Raw genomic sequence first — 20,965 nt, forward strand, 5'->3', positions numbered from 1 at the left:
TTAAGGCTGCAGACCCTGAATTGGCCACAGAGTACAGGTTCCAATGAAGGTGCTGTGTTTGTTGTCATTATCAAAAATCCAGGTGTCCGGAAGGAGCCTCATGTACACCTGGTCTCCTGCAGCCAGCAGCAGAGAAATGCCATTGGTGGCTGTCTCATAGCAATTTCAGCTGCATGGTTGTGCACTGTAACCATCTGCTCTCCATTCTTCATCAGACGCAGCCCCATCGGTCTAGTTGATAAATTATGACCAGAGAAGCTGAAGTAATAAACTCCTCTGACCGGAGCAGTAAAAATACCTGGAGATGATGGACACAGTTACAGCTTATATACCATCAAGAATAATCAAATCAGTTGAGAAATGCAGTACTTATCTAACAAATAAACTCACATGTGTATAAATACACATAATTATGATAAGTTTACCTGTTGCAGGGTTGTAAGAGCCTGAGTTAAAGTAGACATTTTTGTAAGTCTTTGAAAGGAAAATCTCAGCCCACACAAATATATCAACAACAGTGATCACAAAACGGTGTATAACTGAACACAGTAGTGCAATTTTTAACCAGGTCTTCCCATTAACACCTGACCTGCCCAGAGGTTCAGTCAATGAGCTCGTCAATAGCTTCAATGCTAACATGTTAAATGTAATGGACACTATTGCTCTCATTAAGGTGAAGGTTATCTCTGGAAGGAAAAAGTCTCCATGGAGAAACTCCACACTGGTGAAAAATGAAAAAAGAGAGTGTAGGAAAGCTGAGCGCAGATGGAGAAAAACAAACCTCCAGGTTCATTATGACATTTATAAAGAGAAACTTCACAATTATAATTTACAACTGAGGAATGCAAGGAGGTCCTACTTCTCTGACATCATCACTAAAAACAGCCATAATGCTCGGGTCTTATTTTCTACAGTTGACAGGCTAACAAACCCTCCTGTGTCAGTGGCAGCTGAACTTCATTCGACCATGGCCTGCAATGACTTTGCCAAATTCTTCACTGAAAAAATCCAAAAAATTAGACAAGCAATTGGTACATCAATGTACTGTGTCCACCAAAAAACTGTTTAAACACCATGAAACAGTTTCAACCTATTAACAGCAAAGACCTGGAGGACATCTTAGGTCAACTGAACTCCTCCTCCTGCTGTTTAGATGTCCTGCCAACAAGTTTTTTCAAAAAGGTCTCAAAGACTTTAGAGTCAGACCTGTTACAGATCGTCAACTTTTCTTTATTATCAGGTGTGTTTCCAGAATCACTAAAAACTGCTGTAATCAAACCTATACTGAAAAAGGACAATCTTGACAAGACACAAATGAACAACTACAGGCCGATCTCAAATCTCCCGTTTTTAAGTAAGATCATTGAAAAAGCAGTTTCTCAACAGCTCAATTACTTCTTAAAACAGAATAATTGCTACGATGCCTTCCAGTCAGGTTTTAGACAGAACCACAGCACTGAAACCGCTCTGACCAAAGTGTTTAATGACATATGTCTGAATACAGACAGTGGAAAAATGTCAGTCCTAGTTTTACTGGATCTCAGTGCAGCATTTGATACAGTTGACCACAACAAATTACTCAAACGACTGGAGAACTGGACAGGTCTTTCAGGAACTGTACTAAACTGGTTCAAAACATACGTAGAAAACAGGAAATACTTTGTATCAATAGGTAACTTCACATCTGAGCAGACAAATATCACATGTGGAGTTCCCCAAGGTTCCATCTTGGGACCCCTTCTGTTTAACATCTACATGCTCCCACTGGCACAGATTATAAACAACAACAAAATAAACTATCACAGCTATGCAGATGACACACAAATATATATCACAATGTCACCAGGAGACCGAGGCCCTGTACAGGCTCTTGGTAAATGCATTGAGGAAATCAATGACTGGTTGTGCCACAATTTTCTCCAGCTAAACAAAAACAAAACTGAGGTAATAGTCTTTGGCGCCAAAGAAAAACGATTACAGGTCACCAGAGAACTTCAATCTATACATCTAAAAACCACAAACCTGGCGAGAAATTTGGGTGTAGTGATGGATGCAGACCTAAACTTAGAAAAACACATTAAGACAATAACAAAGTCAGCTTACTATCACCTCAAGAATATATCAAGGATAAAAGATCTGATGTCTCAACAGGACCTGGAAAAACTAGTCCATGCATTCATCTTTAGTAGGCTTGATTACTGTAACAGCATCTTTACAGGTCTACCTAAAAAATCAGTCAGACAACTACAGCTCATTCAGAACTCTGCTGCTCGAGTCCTCACTAAGACCAAAAAAGTGGACCACATCAGTCCAGCTCTGAGGTTCTTACACTGGCTGCCTGTCCGTCAGAGGATAGACTTTAAAGTTCTGATGCTGGCCTATAAAGCTCTGAATGGTTTAGGACCAAAATACATCAATGACCTCCTGACCCAGTATGAACCATCCAGATCCCTCAGGTCATCTGGATCCGGTCTTTTATCAGTTCCCAGAGTCAGAACCAGACACGGAGAAGCTGCATTCAGCTTTTATGCTCCTTATATCTGGAACAAACTCCCAGAAAGCCTCAGATCAGCTGAAACACTCAGTTTATTTAAATCCAGGTTGAAGACTCACCTGTTCTCAGCTGCATTTGAATAAAGCACCAAATCCACACTTTAAGCTTAAATTTCAAAACTTACATTTAACTACTGATTTTATCTACTGTTCTGATTTTATCTGTTTTGATTTTATATACTGTTGTTTGTTTGTTTGTTTGTTTGTTTGTTTGTTTGTTTGTTTGTTTGTTAATTAGTTAGTTAGTTTATTTGCTTGTTTTATTCAATTTTAAATCCTGCTTTTTATTTGTTCTTGTTTCTAATGTCTCTGTAAAGCACTTTGAATCACCTTGTTGTTGAATTGTGCTATACAAATAAACTTGCCTTGCCTTGCCTTGCCTAAGTCAGTGTGATCTCTGCATTCATTGGTCCAGTATTTTCAACATTGCCAATTGATGCTCCAAATGCCACACGGTTGCCTGGAGTTGCATGGAAATATGGAATTATTTGGGCTTTTTTTACAACGACAAAACCTGAACCTGTATCAGTACACTGATAAAGATCTTTACATGTCAGAATGAAAACTTCCAGCTGTGTTATGTTCTTACCTTGGATTGATGATTTCAGATCTGCCAGCTGTTTCTCAGCATTATTCAGCTTGGATTCTAGTTGTCGTAATATTAGGAAAAGTTGTTCATTTGTCCCAGCAGACAGATGAGGTTTCTCAACAATGGAGCCTTCACTTTCAGATGCTTTGCCTGCTTGGCCATCCACCTGAGGGAAGGCAGCTGCACACAGATAGAAGAGGCACAAGGTTAGCACAGCTACTGCGATCTTCATCCTTTAAAAATTTCTGTTCATTAGCATCAATCTGTGTTAGTTCTCCCCACAAGGCTCTCTCTCTCTATATATATATATAAATATATATCACAAAGACAGAAGTTTCCTATTTTCTTCAGTTCCGATAAACAAGAACAAAGAAAACTCAGAGACAATATTTATTTTGAATTATACTTCATGAAAAAACAAGTTTTAAGCGCCATGAATGTAATTGTAAAAGTGTGCAATACAATAGTCTATTAGTCTTCTTGCTGGTATGCTCGTGGATAACAACATTTCCTATTGTGCTTTGGTGACAAAACTAGTTATATTTGTGGTGTGATGCATGTAGAAACCTATTGTTATCAAAGTACAATAAAACAGTGAAACGAACATGAGGAAATGAAACCTAGTTTAATTTTCCCAGTAAGATAATGTTACAGGATGTTAAAAACAGTCTGGAGAAACAAGCTGTTTGTGTTGTATTTCTTACCTTTTCTAAAAAGCAAAAACAAAAAATAGATGTAATTAGAAGGGCTTTCAAACCTTCACTAATGTTGTTTATGTGATATGGGGAGTTCTCAATCCCAAATAAAGCCCTTCAAATGAACCATTTCTCTGCAGATAATCATCCAGCTGGTCTATATCAGTATGTATTGAGCTAAGAAATGTGGATCAAATAAGGGCTTTTTAAAATGGCTTAATTACTGCAACTTTGAATGTCTGTGGTGCAAAGTCTGGTAGTACCAAAAATATGATTAAATTTATAATTGAATCATGAATTCATGGTAAGACTTCTTTGAGTGTCTTGTAGCGATGGGGTCTAATGTTGGCAATTTAGACAAAGATATTTTTGAAGTCTGCTTTGAAACATTGATCGGAGAGAGAAAGTCTAAAGAAATAGCAGTTTTAGTGTACCACACATCTGCGGGACGGCTGTGAATAATTATTTTTCGTAGTGGTTAGAAAATATTTGCAAAGAAGTTCATGCAGTAATCACTAGTTAACATAATGTTTTTTTGACAGCCTGGCTACAGTGGTGAAAAGAAACCTGATGTGGCTCCTATTTTAATCTACCAGTGATGAACAGAAAGAAGTGCTAGCTTTACACGGGAAATTTTATACAGTGATAAACAATTTTTCCAGGACAAACAAAGGTCTTGTAGATTAGTGTTATGGGATTTCTACTTTGTAATCAGCACCATGGGAGTCGAGCATTTCTGATTTGTTGCTTTTTTGTGAAAGGAGCCCCAGTATAAAGAGTTGTGGAGGAAGAGTTTAGGTAGGACGTCTACATTGTGTTAGCACGTATCGTTGAAGAAGATAACATCACAGGAATTACTTTTCATGAACCTAAGGATAGGATGCACAAAACTAAGAGTCAGGCTTTTGAATGAATTAAAACTCTCTGAGTCTTTGGTAAATTAAGAAACCAGAGTGGAAACTGTTGCCTCTCCTCCTCCTCGCCCTGTAGTTTGAGGCTTCTGAGATTTAGTAGGACTCTTGTGTGCTGATTGATTTTAACTAAAGTATAAACCTAGATAATGTGTAACCAGGTTTCTGTAAGGCAACATAAATCAGTGTGTTGATCAGTTATTAAATCATATGATATCAGGAACTTAGAAGAAAGTGACCTAATGTTTAATAATCTATATTTAACTGATCTACTGTTTGGTGTATTTCAGGATGATATTTGTAACTCTTCCCTTTAATTATTATTATCATTTTCTTTTTACAATTTCATTACTATACTTAGTTTGTTTTTTGTCAGTCTTTTGGGTTTTAGGGAGATGACAGGAGGAGGGAAGCTGCAGAGAGGCACGTGAGACTGCACCTCTGCTTCCTGGTCCCAACTTTGAATAGTCACATTGTGGGAGGTTAATAATTTCTAAAATGAATGCTGCACCATTCAATGTATAGCATAGGTGTTATCTTTCCTAACAAGACCAGGACTTCCCTGTCTGTCAGTTATCTTAAAAGACCTCATTGGGTCGTTTTTTTGTTTTCTCTTGGAAATAGTCTACATAGCTAGAAGCTGAAGGACTATTTCCTCTACAGCATCAAACTGATTTTAACCTACAATGAGACACAAAAAGACAATACCATTAGTGTTCCCATAACTGGTGCTTATTATTACAGTCAAATAATGTACTGGTGTTAATAGGCTGTTCTTGCAGTACTTGAGCATCTACTGAGGACCAAAAAAGAAGAAGAGCAAGTGGTAGTACATATTTTTTGGCAGCAGGTAATTTTAGATGTAAATTTTGTTACAAGCTCAGCAAGAATCTGCTAACATGTGTAACATGCAGTGGAGAAGAATGCAGCCACGCAGGTGTGCAGGTGGATAGCAAATGGACAGCATCTTCTAACTTTCCACAAGTACTCATTTATTTTAAATATCAAAAATCAGATCAATGGAAATACCAAAGTAAAAGCTTTACGAAAACCTCCGGTGCAAAAGTATGCCGCTAGTGGTCAGGTTGTGTCTGCTCTCCTGTTACGGCTGTGGCCATGAGGACCCTGTGTGGGCTGTTTTCTTTCTGTGTTTCTGTACTGTGCTTAAGACTCTTTCCAGGTCCCTCCCCTAATGAAGAGTAGTGAGCGGCTGATTGGACCATGGAGCAGGTGACTACCTTCAAAAAGCCGCTCTGACAGATCCACAGAGAGAGGGAGAGAGAGTGGAGCGAGCGAGTAGCTTGACAGCCGACCCTTGACCCTGACCCTGGTTTTCCCAGCCTGTATTCTTATTGTGTGTTTGTGTGAGCGTGAATTGTGAAAGCCGCTCCTAGTGCATTAGCTGAGAGCGTAGGCACTCTTGGGGCTGAAGCGGAAGGGGTGAGCCGCCTTTTCTTTTGGAACCGTTTTCTCCTGTTTTCCGGGTAGGGAGCGAGGGATAGCTCTGTCATTTGTTTGTTCTGTTTCTTTCCTAGGGTTTAGTTAGTTTTTCTCTGGTGGGACTTAGTTGGTTTTGTTTATTATTTTGGCCTGGGCTCACCCTGGAGCTATGCTTCTTTTCCTTAAATAAAATCACCTTTTTACTCACAACTGGTTTGGATGCTTGGCTTGGGAACCAGGGCGGGGATTTGTCTCTCTCTCCTCCAACCTTTATGTGCGTCCCTACACGCCTAGACTAGGGGCGTAACATCTCCCCTGATGGTCACTTCTCAATGCCATGAGCTGCTTCACTTCTTGCCTACCAGCATGTCCAGTGATTTAGCTGGACATGAACAACTCATTCTACTACAGGGTTTGATTTAGGTGACAAAGACACAGGGCCCAGACAGGTAAAGCTGAAGAGCTATCCACATGATACTTTTGGTACACAGAAGCGAGCATTTAACCACAGCTGGTTTGAAAAGCACAACTGGTTAGAATATTCAGTCAACTAGAATGCAGCTTTCTGCTTCCCATGTAGAGTGTTTGGCAAAAACATCAAACATGATAGTTTGGTCAGTAGCGGTTGCAAGAACTGGAAGAAAGCTTTAGTCATCTTTGGCAAGCATGAGATGGCACAAACACATAAGGACAGTGTTGTTACATGGAAAAGCTACCAGGGAACTAGCAAACAGGGAAACGTTGCACAGATGATAGCAACTGCAAATGTGAGTGAGATAGTCGAAAGAAGAGAGTATCTCAGACGAATTGTTGCAGTCACCTCTATGTTAGGGAGACAGGGACTCCCTTTTCGTGGCCATGATGAAGGTGAAGACAGCCCAAACAGAGGGAATTTTCTTACGTGCATAGAGCTTTTAAAGGAGTTTGATCCTTTTCTTCAAAAACATAATCCCCCATCAAATGCACAGTATATCTCGCCAATATCCCAGAATGACATGATTGACTGTTGTGCCCAGGAAGTTACTAGTGTCATTGTATCTGAAATGACAAAATCTAAAGTCTATTCCATCATGGCAGATGAGGCAAGGGATGAAAAGGCAGAGCAGTTAGCTGTTTGTGTCAGGTACGTGTCAGAGGGGGCAGTGAAGGAGCGTTTCCTTGCACTTGCAGAGATAAAATCATTTGATGCCCAGTCCATTGCAAATGAGATTCAGCAGCAGATCCAAAACAATGGTCTTGCAGAGCTTAAGTGTGTAGCACAAACATATGATGGTGCAGCCGTTATGAGTGGCTCCACTGGAGGTGTACAAGCACATTTTAGAAGGCTCCATCCTGAGGCTATCTATGTGCATTGTTATGCTCATCAACTCAACCTGGTTTTGTGCAATACTTGCAAGGCTGCCCCAGAGGCTGTGGAGCTTTTCAGCTTGTTGGAGTGTGTGTATTCTTTCTTCAGCACCTCCCTAGTCAGTCATCATAAGTTCATGGAGACTCAGGCAAAGCTTGGATTGACAAAAACTGAGCTTGTGCAACTTTCAAACACTCGCTGAGCATGTCAGTTGCTATCAGTCAGTGCAGTTCTTGAGATATTGCCTGCGATTTTGGAGTGCCTATCTGCAATTGGATCTCCCATAGCTGTAGGTTTCAGAGCAAAGCTCTACAAGTACTCAGCAGTCTATGCACTACTGATGTTTCAGTCGATTCTGTCTGTAACTGAAGGACTCCACAAATTCCTGCAGAAAGAGACTTTAGACCTGGCAGAAGCTTTTATCTGCAAACAAGCTGTGTGTGACACACTTAAGGGCAAACACTCAGATGCATTTGCTACAGAGTTGTATGAGAAAACCAAGGCCCTGTGTAACACCCACAGTATCCCTGAACCAGGTGCCAAGACAAGGCACAAACAGAGGAAAATGGAGGATTTTGTCCTGGAGGCAACTGTGGGTTCACGCACTGAATTGAACAACTCAGACACATTGAAAAGAGAGTTACTTTTCCCTTGTGTGGATCGGATGGTTGGCGAGCTTGATCAAAGATTTTGCAGTGTAGATGCAGGGCTAAAAGGCATTCAGGCATGCAGTCCTAAATCTGAGAACTTCTTGAGTGAACCACACTTGAATGAACTTGCAAAGCACTACAGACTTGACCTGAAAAAAGAGGAGGTTCTGGTGGCCAGAAACTTTCTTACCCAGAAAACAGAGGCTGGATGTCCACCCAAAGATATGTTGTCTATGCACAACCTCCTTGATTCAGACATGTTTCCCTCTCTGAAGGCAACCATCCAAGTTGCCCTAACAGTGCCTGTTAGCAGCTGCTCGTGCGAAAGGTCCTTTAGTGCACTGCGTCGGCTGCACTCCTGGCTGTGTCAAACAATGGGTCAGAAAAGACTTCACAGTCTTGCAGTCATGTCTATTGAAAAAGACACGCTTCAGCATCTGAGTCACAACAGAGTGATTGACCGATTTGCCACTCTTAAAAACAGATGTCATTCTTTGATGCTTCCACCTACCAAGTAACTGGTGATTGCAGCCATAAAAATTATGTACTTTTTTATTTTCATTTTTTTTGTCTTGTTATTGATGCAACAAACACATTTCCTCTGTTTTCTTGTTGTACTGTATTATAAAACAGACTGAAATAAAACAATAGATCTATTGGTGGCCTAGGATGTTTAATCTGTCCAAAGAAGTAGGAAAACAATTTCCCAGTCTTTGTTTTCTGTTTGTGAAATTTTATGCTCATTCACTACGTTGATTCATATCGTGTGCATCTCTTGGGGGCTAAGCCCCCCCTGTCCTTAAAACCTAGTGACGCCCCTGATTTAAAAGTAGAATGGGAGGCAGAGCCTTCAGTTTTCAGGCCCCTCTTCTGTGGAACCAGCTTCCAGTTTGGATTCGGGAGACAGACACTATGTCTACTTTTAAGATCAGGCTTAAAACTCTCCTTTTTGCTAAAGCATATAGTTAGGGCTGGACCAGGTGACCCTGAATCCTCCCTTAGTTATGCTGCAATAGACATAGGCTTCCGGGGATTCCCATGATGCACTGAGTTTTTCCTTTCCAGTCACCTTTCTCACTCATTATGTGTTAATAGACCTCTCTGCATCGAATCATATCTGTTATTAACCTGTCTCTCTTCCACAGCATGTCTTTCATCCTGTTTTCCTTCTCTCACCCCAACCGGTGGCAGCAGATGGCCCCGCCCCTCCCTGAGCCTGGTTCTGCCGGAGGTTTCTTCCTGTTAAAGGGGAGTTTTTCCTTCCCACTGTCGCCAAAGTGCTTGCTCATAGGGGGTCATATGATTGTTGGGTTTTTCTCTGTATCTATGAATCACAAATCACTTTTGTTGTGATTTGGCGCTATATAAATAAAATTGAATTGAATTAACAGTATATATAAAAGTACCATTGAATTGAAATTTTTCCTGTTCATTAGAGGTCATTAAAAATCTGAACCTGTTCTCTCCACAGCACTTTATATTTCCTTGCTTTTCTGCTGTTCTATTATAACTGAAAGCGTGAACTGCATGTCTTAACATGAATGATGATCGAAGGATTGAAAAACCTGATTTTTTCAAACCTAAGAACACTTGCTGTTAACCTCTGTGTAAGTAAGAGCTCATTTTAGCACAATGTCACTCAGTAGCTTTTAAAACAACAAATAAAATTGTGAAATTCTGAAAATTTCACCTATACCCTACCTCCCTACAGCAGCATTGAACAGAGTCTGTGAGTCTGCCTTGTAAGGTGAGCTTAGTCTTTGAAATCAACATGTAAGTTGATCAGAGAACTAAACATTTACTTTCACACTTGAGATTATATTTTTCATTTTTGCAGAGCACCTATAATTTGACTCAGCGCTGTGAAGAAAGTATAACATACTGGTACTATGTTAACCTCTGTTCACTTAAGCTTCATTTGTTTTAGTTACATTTCTGTATCATTAAGCAACAATGTAAACCTTGTGTAAAATACAATAAAGTAGGTTTATTTAAGAGGTCACAACAACTACTATGGGTTTAAAGCCAAAACTAGCTGTTTATTAAGACCTTTGATGAAACTTTAAAGGTCAATAAACTTAATTTATAGATTGATTTCTTTGCATTGGATTGGTTGTTACTGACATCTGCTGAGAATTTCATTTCATGTCAAAAGCACCTTTAGAAATACTTTTGGTGATGTGTTCAATACTTATTTTATTCACTGTCCATTAAGAGCTGAATGGTATTTTATTTAACAAATAGAAATTTTAAACACTCCACTGTTTTCCATCCTTCAATCTGGGTACAAAATGCTTAAGGATGGCGTATTTCCTTAAATGCATGTTGAGAGCAGAGGATCTATAATGCGGGATGAATCGTTACCTTCAGCATATAAGAGGCGGCACGCATACGAACCATTAAACAACTAATTGTATGTCTTTAAGGTTTTGTCAAGGGTGGGCAGGTAGGACACAGATGCAGGTCTCTCAAACAAGAATGAACCTTGTATTTTCTCTAGTTCTTTTCACAGGTTTCCATTTGTTGCTGTGTGCTGTTTGTGTCTCTCTTTCATTCATTTCCTGTTATTTACACAATAACTTGTTGGTTTGTGCTTTCTCTCTTTGATGTTTGCTCCCTGTAAACCACTACCACAATGTCAGAAGAAAATAAAGCATGGATGGCATTAAATCTTTTAAATGCCAATGAAAGTAAGGTCATTGTGTTCAGACCTTTAGTGTCTGTGCTGCTCCTCTTTTGGTCCTTGGCCTGCTGCATCATAATGTTCAACCCACAGTGACTATCCTTGGTGTCAAACCGTACTGTGATTTTTTATTTTTTTTTTGTGTCCTGTTTGGATCTTTAGCCATCAGAATTGTTGTCTTAAGGCCAAGAAAGATGCCAAGCGGATTTATTTTACCCAGTGGATCATCATGGCCTTGCCATATTGACTGGGGGATAGGACAGGGAGAAAGAATGAAAAAAAGAGAGGGAGAGAAAGAAAACCAAAGGGGAGAAAAGACGGTGAGAAAGGGTGGAAGAAAGAAAGAAAAACAAACAAAACACCTGGATCACCTGTATGGAGAAAAAAAAACAGAAGAGAAAACAAATAAGAAAGAGCAACACTGTGATTTTTTAATACTAGATAAACAGATAAATTCTGTAATTAAAGCTAGTTTTTGTAATTTGATGCTTTCATCCAGGATCAAGTCTTAACTTTAAATTTTTTGAACGTCTGTTTCATGCTTTTATCACATGTGAGGACTACTGTAACACTCTCTATTTCGGCCTTACCAAAGCTTTCCTTGCTTGCCTGCACTTAGACCAAAAAGCTAAGGCTCGTCTTTTACATGATACTCGCAAACGCCAGCACAGTTCCTCCATCCTGGCCTTCCTCCTCTGGTCCCCATGCTTGTTTCAGGATCCATTTCAAGATTTTACTGTGTGTTTCTAAAACAGTTAATAAATCAGCTCCACCATAAATATCTGAGCTGCTGACTCCATATGTTCCTTTAAGGTTGCTGAGGTCCATAGACCAGCTGAAAACCAGGGGCGATCGATTTTCAGTTATTGCCCCCAAACTGTGAAATGACCGTGTTACGATGCCCTAATCATTTCCTGGTTTTAATACATTTCTTAAAACTAATTTTTATTCCTTGGGTTTTAACTCAGAATGAGAGTGGTGCGTTCTTAACTTCTATTATATTTGTCATTGTTGTTGTTTTTTTATTGTTTCGCTGAATTGTTGTGTAGTGTTTTGGTGCTTTGTAAAGCACTTTGGCAAAGTTGTGTACAATACGCTGTGTACGGTTGTACAATATTACATAATAAGCTCAACTTTTTCATATTGTTCCAATCCAGTACCATTGATATATCCATTACCTACTCCTTCATAATGTTTGTGGGTAACACTTCATAATATGGCCATGATTAAGTAGTCTAACTATAATCATAATAATTATACAGTCAGTAAATTTACGTAATGTGAACCTTTTTTTTTTTTTTTACATCTTTATTTAATATTCATTATTTTGATGTGTCACAAAACAGCTGGAGGCCGAGTACCAAAAATCAAAACCACATGCAGAAAATCCAAAGCGGATGCTGAGGAAAGGGTTTAACAAAGGTTTATTAACTAGCACAAGAATGATGGTTACGATGGCACTTGACTTAAGGCTTGACACATGGGGCTTAAAGGTCTTGGCCAGGGGAGAGGGATAAAGCAAGGGGACAGGTCCAAGAAAGCAACGGCAGCTGGCTGGTGATTAGGTACGTACTGGAAGAGAGGAGAGCAGTGTTAAAGCGATAGCCAATGTGGAGTTCTGGAGAGGGTGGAAGCTATGAAAATCTTCGTCTTGGTGGGAGATGGAAGCGTTAAAGGAGAGGTGGTGCAGTCCAGTTGGGTTTGGTGATGATTCTGAAAGCAGGCAGGTTAACCAGATTTCCAAGATGAGTTGTTCAGTGTGATGGGATTTCCAGGAGTAACTAGAACACAAGATTGCAAGGTTAGTAAAGCACTTGAAAATCATAGACATGAAGAGTGAGGCCTGGTTACCAACATAGGGTAGTTGACAAACTGGCAAGGAAGCAGTGTCAGCAAGCAGTTTAAATCTCCAACCTAATTGCCTCAATCAGCTTCAGGTGAAGGAGGCTGTAGGCCCTGCCCATGAGTGGATATCAGGGAGGTCCAGACCTTCAGTGGACTTCTACAGCCACACACCCAGACCATGACATGATGTGTATGATGAATGGTCTATTATTTAAATGTAAAACTGTAACATTTATTAATAATATAAATAAGACTAATATAAATCTGATTTAAAAAAAACTTCTCCCTTTCTAGCTCAAAAAGAAAAATAAATACCATCCTGGTATGGCGGTGCTGTGGTTTGTTTGTTTTAAACTTAAAGTTTGATTGCTTTTAATTTAAATGTTATTCTAATGTTTGATAATTTTTTTTATTATTATTGTGTGGGTGTGGTAGCTGATGTGTTTTTGGCTCATGAAGTGGGTCCTGCCCGATTGTCAGCTAGGACTGGCTGCAGTCCCACTGAACTCCTGGCTGGATAAACAGTTTAAAAACAAACTATTATTTCAGACATTCATTTCTCACATATGGTCAATTCTGCTCATTTTGGTTATCCAAACACTTGACACTTCTGGCTTTGTCAATCCGTAATGAGAAAGTGAAACGATTTCTGTAAACAAAAAATAAAATCATCTAAGTAAAAGTGATCAGTACAATAGCACCAGCAAACTCTTGTTTAATGTTTTTTTTCACCTAAAATATACCATATTTGTTAAATTATAATTTTATGCGTGAACAATTTTTCTTCAAACTTCAGAGCATTTATACTGATAACCTAAGAATGAACTGTATGAGGATCTTTTATTTTTTATGTTTTTTTGTTCATGAGTAAATTTGAATATGCAAACGTGCAAAACCACATTGTAAATTTTACAGTTATTTAATATTTGCAATTAAATTTAAATGTATTTTATTTCATGGGGGGTATTTTATGTTTTTTTATTACAATATTTGTTTTGTATTTTGTTTTATTCAGTTATATATCATTCTACTTGATATATTTAATGTGGATAAATAGTATACATTACTTACCTTTGGATAATTAGTTGTTATGATTTAATTATTTACAGGGAGTGCAGAATTATTAGGCAAATGAGTATTTTGTCCACATCATCCTCTTCATGCATGTTGTCTTACTCCAAGCTGTATAGGCTCGAAAGCCTACTACACTGTAAAAAGAATAACCCTATTCAAATAAAAAAAAATGATGTCCAATTGTCACATCCAAAATATTTGACTTCATAGAATCCAAATTGAGTCACTTGATATGACCTGATACTTTTATGTTGATATAAACAATATTACTAGACTTGACTGAAACTTTAAATTTTGCATTGATCCAAATTGATTTTTTTACATAGAACCATATTTTAATTATTGAACCAAGCTAATGTATTCGCATCGAACCAAATTAACATGAACTAATATGTTTGTGTAGAAGCCAGGTAATTGATTTACATATATTCAAACTATATTTTTTACATTTCATTTTATTTCAGTTCGAAAATGCTCTGCATTTCCTATAAAAAACAAGACAGTTGGCCAACCAATTATTTCAAAATTATTTATTGTTCCAAACCATTTTAACTATAATCAATAGAGAGGATTAGTAATATACAGATTTAGTTTTACGACAGAAATGATTAGAGAAATGTTTGTTTTATAAAACCTGCAACCTTTTGAAAACCAGTATAAAACCTGCAATCTTTTTAGAACTGGTATAAAACCTGCAACCTGTCTAAAACTGGCATAAAACCATTATAAAAACTCTTTTTAAACCAATTTGCAAGTACTCAAAAATGTTTATATGTGCACTGTGCCTGTACAATGTAAAAAAAAATCTAAACATGTATCAATGAAATCAACTTAAATCTCCCTTTCAAATGGGTGTTCTTATAATTTTTGAATGTAGAATACCACTGCAGGCCAACCAAGCAAAATAACCAAGCACACGTGCACATGCATGTGCACATACACATTCACACATGCATGCAAACACACTACTGTGCAGTGTTAAGTTCACAATTAAGTTTGCGAATCTTAGAGGTCATCTTGTTAAAGTCAAGCTCCATCAGAATCTTTTGAAGAGCCTCAAAGGTGAACCTGAATCCTCGTGGATATTCCATATTAAGAGCATAACAGAGTCCAAAGACCATTGCCACTCCAGCTGCCACAGAAGGCAACTCATTCAGGACTTCCACACCATCAATGATTATCCTGATGTCTCAAGGCTGATGTAGGAGGCTTGAGTTGTCCCTGAAGACGAAGAGTGCCATGGTGGTACTCTGCAGCTCTTCCTCAGCTTCATCTTTCTGGGATATCTTGAGGTAAAATATGGAACAAAATGTACAAGTGAAAAACTGAAGTCTGGCACACCTGATAAATCTTTGACCATAATAAACTACTATTTTGATAGTTGTTTGGTCACAGACTATTAGAACAATTATTTGACTAATCAGATTGTGAATTGCATAATCAATGGTGGAACATTTTCATAAATGTTCCACAAAGCCCAAGAAAAAAAAGAAAACAATACAGAACCCTAAGATATTAACTTGATGAGTTGATTAATCGTTGCTGTCCTACATTAATCACTGCATTTAATAGCAGAGTTGTCAAATTTACATCAAGAGACTGCGTCTCATGTAGAGACAGAACAGATATGGACATACCATGTATTCTTTTATCAAGTCCTCAACACATTCTCCAAGGTAGATAATGAGAGATTTAAGTATACACTCCCTCCTAATGTCAGCATCAGCATCCTGCAGGAACAGTTAAAATTGTTACTATGCAATATGGAGAGTATGCTGCGTGAGAGGAATTTTTTTTCACCTCTCTATCCTCATAAGGTGACTAATGCACCTTTTCCACCGACAAATCGACACGGTGCGCTTGAGAGCAGTTCAGTTTAGCGTGGATGAACTCGCTTGTTGCGGTGGAAACATAAAGCGGACGTAACTGGGAACAGGGGCGAACCCATCTGGCTATGAAAAGTCACGCGCAAAAGTCTTTGTCCGCAACGTCACAGCCCGAAGAACAACAACAATCGCGATATATGTGTGTTTTTGTACTTTGCTCTGTCTGTGGTTTATTTTGATTGGTTTGATTTTTGGTTCTTGTGGAGGAAGTCGCCATGGTCCAAAGTCAATGGAGTATGGTTGCTGGGAGTTTTTTTTAAAGCCTTTTGTGGGAGCGCTTCTATATCACATCACGTGGGCACCACACACACCCGGGCCAATCAGGTGTAAAGGTGGTGGAAAAGCGTCCGCAGGGGGCTAAAGTGAACTGAGCCACACCGTGTTCTGTCGGTGGAAAAGCGGCATATGCTTTCTTGTCCCTAAATAAAAGTTTATACGTATATATGTATGCATGTGTATCTGGCGAGTGAGAGTGAAAATGTGTCTCCAAAATAAATTTTGTTGTAGTTGTGCTCTGTACTTGCATAATGACAATAAATCTCTTCATTCATTCAAGGACAAAGCCCACACTTCCTTTCAACATTTTTAAAGGTCACAGACATAATCACTGACGTTACCAAAATAAAACTGTAACAGGATACAAATTCTCATTAGATACAGGGGTTAAAATGCTAATTGTCATGTTAATAGTTAATTATATACACCCTACCTGATCAAGAAACTCTAGGATTATGGCAGTTTTTGCTTTGGTTGTCCCTCCTTTCTTTCTGATTATTTTAAGTAGCTGTGGGGAGTGCTTGTCCAGCTGGGCCATGAATCTGGTTAGCAGGGGAACTGCAGTAACCCGCAGAAACTCTGCATTAATCTGTACATGAGTAGACAGTGTACAATACATTTTTTTAAAGACCAACTTCCAACAAGAAAAAGTCAAAACATATATTTCCCATTTCCAAACTATGATAAAAGGCATTAGTACAAAAAAGTTAAAATTATACCTCTTCCATCTGAAATAGACCTGGCCATCTTTCCAAGAGGTTCTTGATGTCAGGCTTCTTATCCACAGCCTCTTTCCTCCTGAATTTGAAGGTCCTGGCCATCAAACGTGCGCGCACAAACACAAGCTTGTGTCTAGAAACTGCGAGCTCACCAGAAAAATTCAAACGAAGCGGAGCACGGAGTTATACTATGAATGTTATGAACTATGAACTTATGCTAGCTAGCTGTATCCACCACCGATGCATCGTGGTAACGCTAGCTAGTTAGTATACTGGTAAAAAAACGGCTTTTTGCCTAACTTGCATTCCCGACTGTGATAGTCGGTTGCTGGTAACCAGTTCTAACGTCGCGCCGGATAACTAGCTAGCTTGTAGCTAGCAGCTACAATCATGCAAAAATTGGGGGTGGCTGTCGAACAGTGTTGGTCAAGTTGCTTGAAAAAAGTAATCAGTAACTAATTACTGATTACTTCCCCCAAAAAGTAATCCAGTTACTTTACTGATTACTTATTTTCAAAAGTAATTAATTACTTAGTTACTTAGTTACTTTTTAAAAACACGATTTACAACCTGAATAGGTAATAAAGCGATAGATCTTTCAGCCCAATTCTACTTTTTCTGCATAATCCATCATACAAAATGTAATGGAAAAGTCCCTTTTTAAAACTTGTTTTATTAGTTTTAATCTTTTAACTTTATGCATCAAGCAAAAATTTAATTATATGCAACATTCTCTGACTGGAAGAAATTTATTTAATATTTAAACCTATTTTCTGCACATTCCAGCACATTAAATAATTTTTTGTGTGTGTTTACACTCACTCTTTCAAATAGATGCAAGTAAAACACAGCAGAAAATAAATGAAGTCAAAGACTAGCGTTCATTTGTATGGAGTGCCAGGACTGCCATAATGAATTAATTAAATACACCATTAAATAATTAATTAAATGTGGCAATAATTAATTAAAATTGGATATAATTAATTAAATAAATAGTTATGACACATGTAATTAATTAATTATTGACACGTTTAATTAATTAATTATTGACACATTTAATTAATTAGTTATTGACACATTTAATTAATTAGTTATGTATTTCACATTTTAATTAATTATTGACACATTTAATTAATTATTGACACATTTAATTAATTATTTAATGATATATTTATTTATTTCATTTTGGCAGTCCTGGCGCCTGGCTCTCATCATGAAATAATTTTATCTGTCAGCCTCACCCATCAAACTCAGGGGGCGGGGTTAACGCTGCCCATGCAGCTTCTCTAACATTTGATTGGTTGCCGTGCAAAGTAAGTCAAAACAGGTCGATCCTAGATAATCGATTGCTTGTGTAGACTTGGGGCAGCCAGGTATCCCAGAATGCAGATCAAATCACAGGCAGCAATGGTGGTGGTGTAGTTTTAAAATACCTCGTTTTTCTGTCACCAGCTACACTTTTAACAGTGTTTTAGCCGCGAATGTCGCAACGTATGTCTGGTCAGGTTGTCAACATAGAACATGCTTGCAAAAGTGCACAGATGTTTTCAGAGATTTCACTAGCTCTGCTAACAATTAGCATGCAGAGTGCACCGAGGGGGTTACGTTAACCGGTTTGTTTAGATATTCCACTCTCCGTGTTCCACATGTTGCATTCGCGATTCTCATTTTCACCGAACGATCGTCTCTTTCCGCCTGGTCTTGTGTCTCTGTGCTTCTGTAACATAAAGAACGAGCTGACATTTTTCTCACGAAACCAGCGATCAGCTCAACAGACCCTCAGTTTACCTGCATGCATCCTCCTCCTCATCTGTCAGCTGTTTAACACCTGCTGCTAATTCAAGAAACACGCCTGGTGATAGTCACAGTTTAACTGGGCAGCCGGTGCTCGATATAACGCAATGTCAGCGCATTTTTCTGCACAAGATAAGTAAATATAGTGTTTTCCCCGAGCGCAGAGCTGCTGGAGCTTGTTTCCTTACAGAGCACTTTATAGGCGAACCAGCTTCATCAGCGGCTGATGTCCAATCACCGGCACACAGCTTTGAAACCTCAGCTGAGTTTTAGCTCTCAGTGGTTAAACGCTGGACTTCATTCACTCAGGTTCTGTCTGTCGGGTCACGTTTACGTCGCTGTTTTATTTACAACTGAGCAAATCGGTTTGGCTGAGGTTAAAGTTACGTTTCATAACTGCATAGTTTCACAGACGTTTAATGGTTCACTGGCACATGTGTTAGACTGAACTATCATCTAAATATCATCTGTTTTTTAATAGTTATTCAACTGTATTCTAAGCACCAGCTGTCTGTTAGAATGTGATTTTTTTCTCTCTCTGTTGGCAGAGGTATAAAAATGCGCAGGAAAATCTGACGTGCATGGCAAACTTCACCGACGATATTTAGGGAGGAATAAACACACATCAAACATAAATGAACCATTTGCCTGTCTCCATAATTGAGAGAATTTTCTCTTCTTATGTCAACACTCTCGCTCTCTTTTTTTTTTTTTTTTTTTTTTTGCTTTTTCGGTCATGTTATGTTTACCTGTCAAAGGCTTGTTACAAACTATGAAACACATCGTGCAGACTTCTGGATGTTAGAAGAAAACTAATACTGCTCATGAAGGAGACTAAAGGCAGGAAGGTGTCCTTTAAAACTAAACATGTTAATAGGACCTCCCTATTTATATCATAGTTTATGATATAGCACGTGTATTTCTGATTTCAGTGTAGTGGTGAACAGTCGCACAGCTCACATAGGCATTATCTGTGATACTCCTTAACTATAATTTATCCAAGTTAACTTCAGTTAACCATTCAGACAGTTCTTTTGCAATGAAAAACATAAACACCCATGCTGCCGGTAGGTTTTCTCAGTGCCAGCTGTTAACATTATAGCTGCTTATGCAGTAACCATGGTAACCACGGACTCTGAGCGGCTGGATCGACGGAGGTCAGACAACAATTTTACATGTATGATCTTAAAACAGGACACAGCCACTATACGTGCTGGCCTCATATCAAATGTGAAGGCAGACTGAGTCTATGTTTGACGTTTGTTTATATCTAATCTTCCTTTTCAAACATTTAAACAGCAGCGAGTCTGCAGCTGAGGGAATACAAATTCAAATTGTCGGAACAGGTTTGCTCGTTTCTTGGATTCATTTGGTGATTTATTAAATCTATAACTGTTATTCTAATCTGCTGCTGAGTCTCTTACACTTTTCTTTATGCTGTATATTTTCACGTCTCTGGAATAGTTGGAAGTTAGATAGTCAGCTGGGAAACTTTGTGTTAACTCATGGAGCTGAGGATATCGTGGATATGCTGACCTCGCTGCGTGGTGTACAGAGCGAGGTCAGCGTGATTAATATTCACAATAAAAATATTAGCCGAACATCATGAAGTCTGTATGTGTTTCATAGTGTCGAACAACCTTTGTACAGTTAAAGCCAGCAGTTACTACATGACGGAAACACCAACGTTATCTCTTTTATGTGTTTATACACAGGTCACGCTGATTACTGAACAAAAACCCAAAGATCAGATGTTAAACAGATTTATTTGCTCTCTCGCCTCCTTAAACATGTTTTTAATGTTAGTTATAATTCAGAATTGGCGACTGAAACACGTAGGACACATAAGAACATCAGGAAATAAAACACCGATAAATATAACCTCAGTAAAAGAAGTCAGCGGGGGTTACTACAGCTGTGTACCGGGGCCTGCGCTTTGTTGGTGGGATTGCTTGTGAGGCGAGCGGGTCTATCCCACGCTTTGCCGTGAGACTGGGCAGACATCTCCGAAATCATCGAAGCACTTTTGCAAAGAGGCTGTATCTTGACAAACCGACCAGACACATGAAGATTAAACCACTACATTCTAGGCTAAAAAAATATTAAAACGGTATTTGGTGACACACAAACAGGGTTTTTCAAAGTTCAGTTCTGTTAGCTTCCACATGCTGGTTGTTGTGTGCTAGAAACAATGGCCACCAGGCCAAAGCAATGGTTTTGACTCGATCAGCGTTAACCCCGCCCCCTGAGTTTGATGGGTGAGGCTGACAGATAAAATTATTTCATGATGAGAGCCAGGCGCCAGGACTGCCAAAATGAAATAAATAAATATATCATTAAATAATTAATTAAATGTGTCAATAATTAATTACCCGTATTTCCCGGACTACAAAGCGCACCTGAATATTAGCCGCACAAGCTAAAATCAGGGGAAAATCCTGTTTTGTACATACATTAGCCGCACCTGACTAAAAGCCGCAGGTGTTTCAATGTTGACTTATC

The 20,965-nt window shown here is 38.7% G+C and overlaps 1 pseudogene; it reads right to left on the reverse strand.

The window, feature by feature from the left end:
* LOC146613505 (cerebellin-2-like) lies at positions 1-14,879 on the reverse strand (annotated as a pseudogene).
* Positions 14,880-20,965: the final 6,086 nt, after the last annotated feature.

The sequence above is a fragment of the Diplotaxodon limnothrissa genome, linkage group LG18 (genome assembly GCF_057381915.1).
Source record: "Diplotaxodon limnothrissa isolate DT_005_m linkage group LG18, D_limnothrissa_male_GT1.1, whole genome shotgun sequence".
In the NCBI taxonomy this organism is placed as follows: domain Eukaryota; kingdom Metazoa; phylum Chordata; class Actinopteri; order Cichliformes; family Cichlidae; genus Diplotaxodon; species Diplotaxodon limnothrissa.